The sequence below is a fragment of the Ursus americanus genome, chromosome 20 (assembly GCF_024610735.1).
Source record: "Ursus americanus isolate L20-20 chromosome 20, mUrsAme1.1.p, whole genome shotgun sequence".
Taxonomy (NCBI): domain Eukaryota; kingdom Metazoa; phylum Chordata; class Mammalia; order Carnivora; family Ursidae; genus Ursus; species Ursus americanus.
Window position 1 is genome coordinate 15,835,661 of NC_142146.1, and position 11,278 is coordinate 15,846,938.

Sequence of the window (11,278 nt, forward strand, 5' to 3'; positions counted from 1 at the left end):
CAGGGCACCTCAACGGGGAGAATCTAGAGGGCTGTTTTTGCTTACGACAGTCAATTAGAAAGCAAAAGGCCAGCAGAGGCCTGCCAGAGACTCGCTGTGCCCTGGACCACTTCCCACATAAACAAAGTGGGGACTCCTTTAAAGAAAAGAGGCCCTTGGCTTTTTTGAGGGTGAGAGTGATCTTCCTACAAAACCACAACCTTTCCCTGGCCTTGAGTTCGCCTTATGCAAAACTCAAGTATATGCGGTTTTACTTCTGTATAACCTTTTTCAACAAGCCCACAAGAATTTGGGTTCCAGTATAAGTGATTTGCCAATTACTCCAGTTGGGGATAATTAGAAAAAATAGAAACCAGGGTTTACAGAGGAAGAAGGAGGTAACTCAGAAGGCAGAATCAGGGTAGAAATTTTGGCAATAAAACCTGGAAAGAGAGAAGAGAGGAAGATGAGTTTAAATCAGGGCCAGATTAAGACTTTTAAGGACCAATACTTAGTGAAAAGATCATTGTAAGCTCCTCACTCTAAATGTGATTCAAACCAAAAACTTTATACCTTAAACACTGGGTATAACATATGCCAAAATGAAACCAGTTTCTCCTTAGTTTTGTTGTATTTTATTTTTATTTTATTTTATTTTATTTCAATTTTAATTGTAAAATCTGGAGAAGTCCATAGCAGCTGGACTCCCCCTATCTTTCTGGAACCTTTGCTTGGCCAGTCCCCTAAGATGCTTACTGACTCTTGCACAAAGCAGTATGAGGTAAAGTGAAATCTATGTCTTAAAGCTAAATCTTTGTGCCTATTGGGAGGAGGGAAACAATGGTATGTGTAATAGTTGCTGATGTCTCTACACGGCATAAATTGACATCGGACAAATCTGAGCATTCACGTTATTCTGCATTTTAGAAGCCAAGGAAGATGCTAGAGTTAGGACATAGAAAGACAGAGGTGACAAGTTTTGTGCTGTAAAATTCTAACATCTCAAAGGCATCGACTATCTAGGAGAAACCCTAGACACAGAAGGGAGAAAACACCTTGACGTGTGCTCACTACTGGCAACAAAATAAAGCAACTCCATAAGCATAACCAGTAGTCACCTGGAACACTGTAGTTCCATCATACTCTTTCTTAAAATATGGGGAATAAGCCTGTACTGATTGTGAACCAGGTGATGTCCTCAGCAAGCTCTACTCCCCAAGCCTACCTCAGGGACTCCAGGAACCACAGGCATTGCCATGAGCCAGCAACAAACACCTGGACCAGCTCAGATCAGTGTCCACTCTGAATGGTCAATGCTCCCCATTCATGGCACACCTACCTATAAACATTGAAACCATAAACCAGGGAGATCATGACATTTTCTTAGCAAAGAAGAGCTAAAGAATGGAAATGAAGAGGATAATGGCTAGTATAACTCATTTACAATAAATACAATATATTTTAAAGAAAATTCTGACTTCCTCTTAAAGTTTCTCAACCATACTTTTCTCCCTGTGAAGTTTTCAGGACTCTAATCTTCAGAGTCGGAAAGACAAGTCTCTACTTCAAAAACTTGCTATAGATCAGTAAAGACACCTGAGGACCCACTAACCTTTACTCACATGGACCACTCAAACATGGGGCAAGACACTGTCCCTAATTTCGTTCAACACAAACCTAAGGAGGCCCCTCTACGTTTCCTGCATCCTCCCTGGTGCCGCGAATGCACCTTCCAGAAAGCCCCACTTATAATTCTCCAGAATTCGCTTTCCAGGAATCCTATCACATTGCTCCCTCTTTAGAATGATTTCACCTTTATAAACTCCCCTGGGAGAGGGTTTTCTGGAGCACAGCTGTCCAGAACCTTCCCCCCTCCCTTTTTTTCTGTAGTGAGCATATGGACCTTGTTGAGACTGACCTAGGGATGGTCCCTTAGGCATCAAACAAACGGTGTTTACTGAGTAAGACTGAGGACATGCGTTGCATGAATTACAGGCAGGAGCAAAAGAGCAACAAAAACTTAGCTGTACTCCCAGAAGGGTTTTTGTTTGGTTTGGTTTTAATATGTGTTTTGTTCCCTCTTTCTTTTCTTTCTCCCTTCCCTTCCCTCCTTCCTTCCTTCTTTCCTCTCTCTTTCCTTTCTTTCTTCCTTCCTGCCCTCCCTCCCTCTTTCTTTCTTAAACTTACCTCTTATAGTAGTCTTTCCGTTTTGAAAGAGATGATGATAAAAAGAAAGGAGGAAGGGAGAGAGGGACTGAGGGAGGGAGGAGGGAAGGCAGAAGGCCTTAGCTTGAAATTCTAGTTGTCACAGCCCAGGGAGGTATGATACTATTGGATAACCTCTCTTGCTTCCAGCTGAGGAATTCAACTCCCTTTTCCACATATCTTCTTTTATGGAGGACCATTCCTCTTAGAAACTGTCACTATCTGCATTAAAACCCTCCTCGTATCCCACTGTCAGTACATCTCCCTAATAAATTGCCTTCTGCTTGGTAATACCTTGTTTGGTTTTTATTTTCCAAAACTACACTTTGGAGATGAGACAGTGGAATTTTAAAAGATATTACAAAATTAAAATTTCTGCCTGTTGCAGTTTCTAGGAACTAAAGCTGATCCTCATCAAATTATGCTAATTTACTGTATAGTGTTTAATTAAATCTTACCCCAGGCAATCTACGTCCAGGGTTTATTTTCTACAGCTTAGAACTTTCAAACGTGAAAATGCCTTTCAATTTAAATTAAGAAAGAAAGAAAGAAAGAAAGAAAGAAAGAAAGAAAGAAAGAAAGAAAGAAAGAAAGAAAGAAAGAAAGAAAGAAAGAAAGAAACTATTCACTGAAGTTCATTAGGAAAAAAATTTTACTTTACATCCTGGGCTTACTTCAGCCTCCATCCCGTTCTCATTCTTACCCTTTGTCTCTTTCTCTTTTCAGGAAAAGAAAAATGCTTCTTAGAAATTGCCCCCCTCTATCCTGAAGAGTAGATAGGTACATATCTTTCTGAAACGGCCACTTCTTTTAACTGGCCCATTTCCCAGGCAGATTGCGTTCGGCTACATGTAAACACAAGTGACTGGGGATAAGATGGGATCTCTTTCCTCAGGAAGTGACAAGGACTGTGTCGCTGCCGCTGAACATGTGGGTCTCAGTGCCACCTGCTCCTTGGGTTCGCTGACGTGAGAAAAATAAGAGGACATTCAACAGGCGGCCTCAGCTGTTAACACGCGCGCACACACACACACACACACACACACACACACACACACACACGCTCACGCGCAGGATGAAGTTACTCTCTCCTTTCATCCTGACCCCACCAAATGGCCCTGACTCCATCATCTGCCAGCTGCCGATGAAGAATCTTGTTCTCTGCATCTTTCCTTGTAGAAATCCCCTACACAGCCAAGAGCCGCCCGAGGCTTACAGACTTTCTGCTAAACCATCATGCAAGATTCCTGGTTCCTGTGAAAACAGAACCAGCCAACCTGAAAGCTTGTAAGTTTTGCTCCAACCAGGCATTTTTTTTTTTTTGTCCTTTTGGAGAAAATATTACATCTGAATGTTATGACATTGCCCCAAATCTTGATTTTAAGTAAACCAAATGCTTTCAAATCATTGTCCAGAGCAAGTACTATCTTACCTTTAAAATACTCCATCATTTCCTAGATTTGAATTAAAACAGTGAGCACTGGCCTGTGACACGTGAATGGCACATACAATTCAAAACTGACATAGCATCACTGAGGGGCTGACCTTTTCCCATCAAAGTTCTCTAAGCCAAAACATTCTTTTACCCTTTGTTGTGTGGACACCTGCCCTTTCCGATTTAAATCACAGAGAGGAGGAACACTCCTAGACATCGAATCTACTCAACCTCTCTGGAGCACTTGAGGTAGGCAGCTTCCAAGATGGCTTCTAAGGATCTCCTGGCTTTCCCATCTTGTGTACTTCCTCCTACACTGAACTAGGGTTGGTCTGTGAGGTCAGTGAAATACAGCAGAAATGATGGTATGCCACTTCCAAATTTAAGTTATAAAAGATGACATCTTCCATCTTGGATACTCTCTCTGATCATTTGCTCCAGAAGTACCCACCGCCATTCCATGCAACAGTCTATGGAGAAGCCCGGGTGGCAAGGAGTTCCAGCCAGCAGCCAGCAAGGAACTGAGGCCTGCCATTACTACGTAAGTTAGCCTGGAAGCCAATCCTCCCCCAGTTAAGCCTTCAGATGAGACTTCAGCTCTGCTAACATTTTGACTGCAATTTTGTGAAAGATTAAGCCAGAAGCACCCGGCTACCCAGATTCTTAACTCACAGACACTGGGATATAATAAATGTTCATTATTTTAAGCTGCTTGTTTAAGGGCAATTTGTTACATAATAATGGGTAGCTAATATAGGAATGTGGACTATCCTATCCTTTCCTCTTCTGGTATTTCAATCAAAGTCTGATTAGGAAAGAAATAACTTGGTTATTTACAATAGAGAGACCCAATTCAGGGAATTGGTTATACAGGTAATAGAAGTGTTATGAACTTAGAGAACAGTTAGAAAACCCAGAGACCAGCAGCATCTAGCTGCCATGCCCACCCTTAGACTAGAATGGCAAAAAGAGAAGGTGGTGTTACCAGAGCTTGTGGGCCATATTACTCTCTACTACTCTACTCACTGTCCAACAGGACTTTTTGAGATAGTGGAAATTATCTATATCTGCATTTTCCAATATGGTAGCCATTAGCAACAGTGGCTACTTAGCACTTGAAAGGTGGTGAGTGCAACTAAAGAAATGAATTTTTGCTTTTAAGTTTAATTAATTTAAATTTATATAGCTGTATGCAGCTATACAAGGTAGTGGCCACAATATTGCACATTAACTCTCCAGAAGCTAAAATCACAGTATGCCCTTCCCTTGGAAGCAGGAGCACTGGAGGACATGTAGCTGCTGTGTGAGGTGCCACCGGAGCTAGAGAAGGACCAGGAGTGAGTGAGTCCTTGACATCTCTCATCCCTCTCCATTTCCTCCCAGTGCTCTCCACTGGTGTTAGCTAGTAGGAAGCACATTCCAGGAGCTGGCCTCCCTGTGGAATACAGAGAATAGCGGGGAGGAGGTATCAACCTCATGGTAGCACATGCCCAGAAGAGAAGGACTCAAAATCTCGATGAGCTTTAGAATAGCCATAGGCATATGCATTTCTCTTGATAAAGCAAACACCACCATCTTCTTTTGGGTTGCACAGTAGCCTTAGATGCAGCCTTGGCACTTAGCCAATCAAATCTTTTCTTCCAAACAAGTACAGCCTTCTCCCTAAAGGAATTCAAGCAAGTAAATGTCTCTTCACCTTGTTCTATGTGTTGAATGGGTTATTGTGTTTTGCATGGTAAGCTGTACATTGCTATATTAGACTTCTACTGCTTTATGAGAAATCAACATATATTTTAGTAGCTCAAAAGAACATATGTATTACCTCACAGTTTTCATAAAACAGGAATCCAGGCAGAGCTTAGCTAGTTCCTCTGTTCAGGATCTCACAGGCTGTAATCAAAATGTTGTCTCTTCTGGAGGCTTGACTAGAGAAAAATCCACTTTCAAGTTCACTCAACTCACTGGAAGAATTCATTTCGTTGTAGCTATAGGACTAGGGTCCCCTCTTCTGGAGGCTACCCACAGTTCCCTGTCACATGATCTTCCTATAGGCAGTTCACAAAGTGGATATTTGATTCTTCATGACCAGAAGGAGATTTCCTTGCTCCTGTCTGCTAAGAGGGACTCTTACATATAACAAAATGTAATCGTGGGCATGACATCCCGTCACCTCTGCCACATAACACAACCTAATCAAGGAATTGACATCCCATCACCTTTGCTATACTCTACTGGTAGAGGCAAGTTACAGGTTCTGCCTGAACTCAAGGGGAGGGGATTTTACAAGAATGGTCCTCATTGGAGGTTCACCTTAGGTTGGGTCCTCCATACTGCTGGAGAACAAAGTCTATGTCTTATTAACATTTGATGTTTATATTCTTGACAATTTTCATAGTTCTTAGCACACTAGAGTTGCTTCATAGTTTCTTGGATTAGAAAATTGCATTTCCAAAAAAAAAAAGCTCCATGAGGATATGTTTATGCTCATCACGCAGCAAGACGGGAAATGCATGAGCAGCAGGGCAGTACTAGAGATGGAGCGTCTGCTTGACTAGAAAACACGGTGAGATGCCCAAGCCTTGACAGCGCAGCCCTAGGCACCTGGACAAAAGCACAGACACAGTAGTTACTGCCCACTTCAGGAACACGGTATAAGACAGAAGTCACACATACAGGTCTGTGTCACAGGTCAGGATGCAGATGGAGTTTATTTGGTTCATATGTCGTTGTTTAAAAAAAAAGGAATTGGTGCCAACATTTTCTAATCAGGAGGTTTCACACCAGAATTCAGATTCTTTCTTCTCTTGAAATTGCCATGATCGGTGGGATATGACTTGTGGCTACCCCCTTTAAATGAGGTCTGTATTTTCCAGCCTGATCAATCCTTCCCCAGCCACTTCCATTCAGAAGTCATGTGAGTTTGCAACCCGTGACCTAAGCTGATATAACAAGGGGTCCCAGAACGTGAACCCAGGCTCAACCCTCAGGAATAGAGGCAATGATCAAACTTCAGAAGTCTAGACAGGCTGCTGAGATTTGGGGGTCTCTCGATGTGCAGAACATTGACCAGAGAGAGGCTCTCCTAAGAGCAAAGCCAGATTAAAGTTATAAGGAGACTCTACGGACCACAGCCTTTACAGAGGAACTCAGGATTGGGACAGGAAAGGCAGCCACTTCTATGGAACCTAGCTAAAATAGTACCTTTGTGCTACAGAAACCTATGATCAGAACTGGGATATTGCAGGACAGCAAGAAACACATAGGATTCAGAGATTCTGCCTTGGTGCCCTTATTCACAAAGCAGTACACTTGAAAAGGGGGCTTAATGCTCCTCTCCCACCAGAGTGGAAGGGCCAACAGTAGCACTCCAACCCCCAAAGTGGACTGGCTCAGAAACTAGAGATGGGACCTAAGTCAACAACTAGAAATCCAAGTAAATTCCATGAAGAGATGGGGTAAGCAGCTGGGACTGATAAAGAGATATCATTCCACTCAATTCTTCAAGTATAAGAACCCAAATTTGTTTCAAGAAATGTTTATCTGATTTTCTTCAGAATTAAGGTGATAAACAGTTTGTCTCCTCCTTCCCTTAAAAACAAAATGTCATCATTGAGTCTCAGACATACTTAAATGCATGAATGCAGAGCTTCAGGAACCATTAGCAAAGAGTTTCTACTCCAAAGGAGAAATTGCTGTGTTTATAAACTTTCCCAAAATGGTGCATAAAATAGATTGCTCTTCTGTGAAATCTTTTTTTTTCTGCTTTTCCGTCCTTTTCTTCTACCACCTTTCCTATTTCTTAGTCGTCCCCTATTTAGACGTAGAGAAGGATCAACTTCCTGCTAGTAACTTTCTGAATACTTAAAACTTCCTGTCAGTGAATTTCTAACGCTTGGTACAGCCCTTGATTCTCGTGATGATTAGTTGAGAGGAATTACCGTCCGCTTTCACCACTGGACGCTCACGAGAGATGTGGTTTGTTCTTGACTGGCAAACTTCTCAACCATGCTTGGCAGCCATTTCTGTTCTTTGTTTATAAAGGGCCTATGTAGCAACGAAATGGAGCGGTATCAGGATCAACCACGATGATGGTGGGGTCTGTTGAACAATTGCACAAAGCAGCAGAAACCGGGTAGGTCCCAGGGAAGGAGCAGCCCTCCCACCTCAATGCTGCCCTTACCAGAGTTAGTTTCATATGCCAAGAGTGGCATGCATTTAACTCCCAGTACTTAGGCGTGCCACAACCTACAAAGAGCAAAATAAAACTTCTGAGAAAAATATAACCTGGAATTATGGTGGAGGTGAGAGCAGTTTTGAGAGGAGGAGGAAAAGAAATTCAGCAGTAGGAGAGTCACCACTGCAGCGATGGAGCCACCATCCTCAATGCAATTATAAGGAATAGAGAACCCCCCATTTCTTCCCTGGATCTCTGGCTACCACTGGCTCTGTTTTCCCCAGCCCTCCACCCAGTATCTGGAAGTCTCCACAGTGATGTAAGTCCTCAGATTTTTTTTTTTTAATTTCACTCTTCTTGAAAACCTTGAAGAAATGAGGTGAATATTCATTAATTAAAAAAATTCATCTAGCCAAATTCTTCAAGTCATGGCTCAAGGATGATTTGCCCATGAACTCATCAAGTAAGTGCTCCCTGCATGTTCTGTGAAAGGGCTGGATGGTGCTGTTCCCGGGAAGGCAGGGTCACTTCTTTTGATTATCACACGCTAATGAAGGGAGTGTGGCAGGAATTTCTGTCCTTGAGGGATGACTTCATTGCCTCTCCATGGAGCATATCTCTGGCTTTAAAAGGAAGCTCTGGGCACCAGAAGTTTGGTAAGAAAACCTCCTTCTTTACTGAATCAGTGCACCACCCTCCACAATTAGTACTCCCTTGAGTATCCGCTAAGTAACCAGGCATGTCCAGCTCTTTTATGGGTACTCTTTTCAGGGGGAACTAGGTTCCAGCTCATAAACATGACTGAAATCTGGTTGCAAATACACTCCAAGAGTTAGAAGCTGATGCTGCAGTCACAGTAAAACTCTCTTGTCAGCCAGGCTCATCTGTTCCATTAGGGGTGGGGCTGGGCAGGAACGGACCACAGTGAACCAAGTTATTTCGCAGGTTAAGTGAGAGAACCAGCGAGAAAAAGGATGAAGTTGGGAGGGGAAAAACCATGACTTCCTTTTACAAGGTAGACAAAGGAAAGGAGAGCCAGAGTGCTACAAATGGATACGTATTCTCCTCAGACTCTGTGTTGTGTATCCCACTGTCCTTCTCCCTACCTGTCTCTGGAACAAACAGAATCATATAAACACAGTTTGTGGCATAGAAGGAGATCTTGATCACAGTTTGGGGGTTCCCAATCTCACTTTCATCTGATGCTTTTTTAGTGCATCTGAGGAAACGAATCACGTGGAACAGGAATGATTTATTCTTCCTTCCAATCCTAACTTCTGCTGGTCTTATTATCCGGTTATTCAAAACTCTTAAACAAGGAGAAAACATATATGTGACGTGGGTGTGTGGTGTGTGTGTGTGTGTAAGACATTAAGTCTGAAGATGACAAGTTGAGGCTAAGGGCCATGCAAAATTCCAGTTCTTATTGGATAGTCTGATTATATACTGCTGAGTAACAAACTTCTGCAGCAAAACTCATTTATTTAGCTCATGAAATTGTAAATTACAGATAAAATATTGACTTAGACTTATAGATACTGACACGAAAAGACCCTCTAGATTTATTGTTAAATAAAAAATAATAAAAATAAATGAAGAAGTTGCAAAACAATACATATTCTATGGTCCAATTTCCAGAATTATAAAACTCAAAAACACAAAATAGAACCATAAGAACCATATGTATATATATGGTTTTGAAATATATACAAAGTGGGTACTCCTAAGGAGGGAAGTGAGTAAATGGAGACCTATCCATTTCATTCTAAATACTTCTGTATTATCTGAATTTGTGAAAATACATGCAGCTATTACTTAAGTAATTAAACGTAAATATATTAATTAAACAGGTTTTACAAAGCCATTCTGGAATCAATTTTCTTGGTATAGCAATGACTACAACGCATCATCCAGGAATTGATCAGTGTCATTTAAACTGGCCACCAATACTTCTCCTTACTCTTCTTTTTAAAGATTTATTTATTTATTGGAGAGAGAGAGGGCGCCGGGGAAAGGGCAAGAAGGAAAGGGATAGAGAGAATCCTCAAGCCAACTCCCTGCTGAGCACGGAGCCCAATGAGGGGCTCCATCCCAGGACCCTGAGATCATGACCCGAGCTGAAATCAAGAGTTGGATGCTCAACTGACTGAGCCACCCAGGCGCCCCTACGTCTCCTTACTCTTACACTCAATAGATTTTATTATCTATTTAAGACAACCAACACTTATTCTTAAGTTTGAAAACAACATGCCTTTGCTTTCCAAGGAAGCCAGTAAGTACGTGAAAGCAAGAATCTTGTCTCATATTTTATTTCCTGCCCTCCCACCATCTGGTTCATTGTTAATGTACATAATAAATATTTGATAAATATCAGGTAAATTTAACTCACGCTAAGTCTCCTTTATAGGCTAAAGATTTAATTGTTGTAAATGTTTAAAAGGATAGAGACTGCATACATAACAGGAATACAAACATCTCCCTAAAATTTACACCTTTTAGTGAATATTCTCCATAGTCATCCGTTTGAATTATGCAGAGGCAGGAGAGGGCAGGGAGGAAGTGCCCTTTTAACAGACTGGTTCTGTTTTCTGTGTCCTATGTCACTTTAAAAGCTGTCTTAAAATACTGTATTACTGAGTTTTTTTAGAGTTAAGAAGGAATTGATATAACACGGAGAAAACTTCTGAGATCCGTGGGTAAAATTATAAATATAAAATTAGTTACAGCATTATTGATAAGGCAAAATTTAGAAACAAGCTAAATGTCAAAAATAGAAATAAATATTTAAATAAATTAAGATCTCCACCTCAGAAAATGTTGCATAGACATGTTTCTGTGATCTGGCTCAATATAGTAAATGGAATCCATATTTTTAGGTCCCCTCTACCCCTAATTCCTATTGAAATGAATAGCTGAGGTTGAAAACAGGGAAAATGTTATTTCCTGGAAATGTTATTTCCTAACCCTGGACATCAGGTAAAGATGTTATTTATAAGCCAGACATTTTATTTAGAGTTCTAAAATATTTATTTATTTGAGAGAGAGAGAGAGCACAAGTGAGCAGGGTGGAGGGACAGAGGGAGAGAGAGAATCCTAAAGCAGACTTCCCCTGAGCACAAGCCTGAAGCAGGGCTCGATCTCAGGGCCCCTGAGATCATGACCTGAGCTGGAACCAAGACTCTTACTTAGCCGACTGAGCCACCCAGTGCCCCATACAAGGCAGACCTTTTAAGTAAGTAAAAATCAGACTAGATAAAGAAATAGAAATATATAATAAAAATCATTAAAAAAAAAGAAATAGAAATATAAAATCCCACCTGAGAAATTAATGAAAGGGACTCCCATCCAAGGTGAAAAAATTCGTTTAAAAAATGGCAAAGAAACATTTGCAAATACCAAATAATTTGTGAAAGTATATGAATAAATAGTTATAATCTAGATTGAAAGTCACAGATAATTCTAAACAAAACTGGGAATTTGTCCTC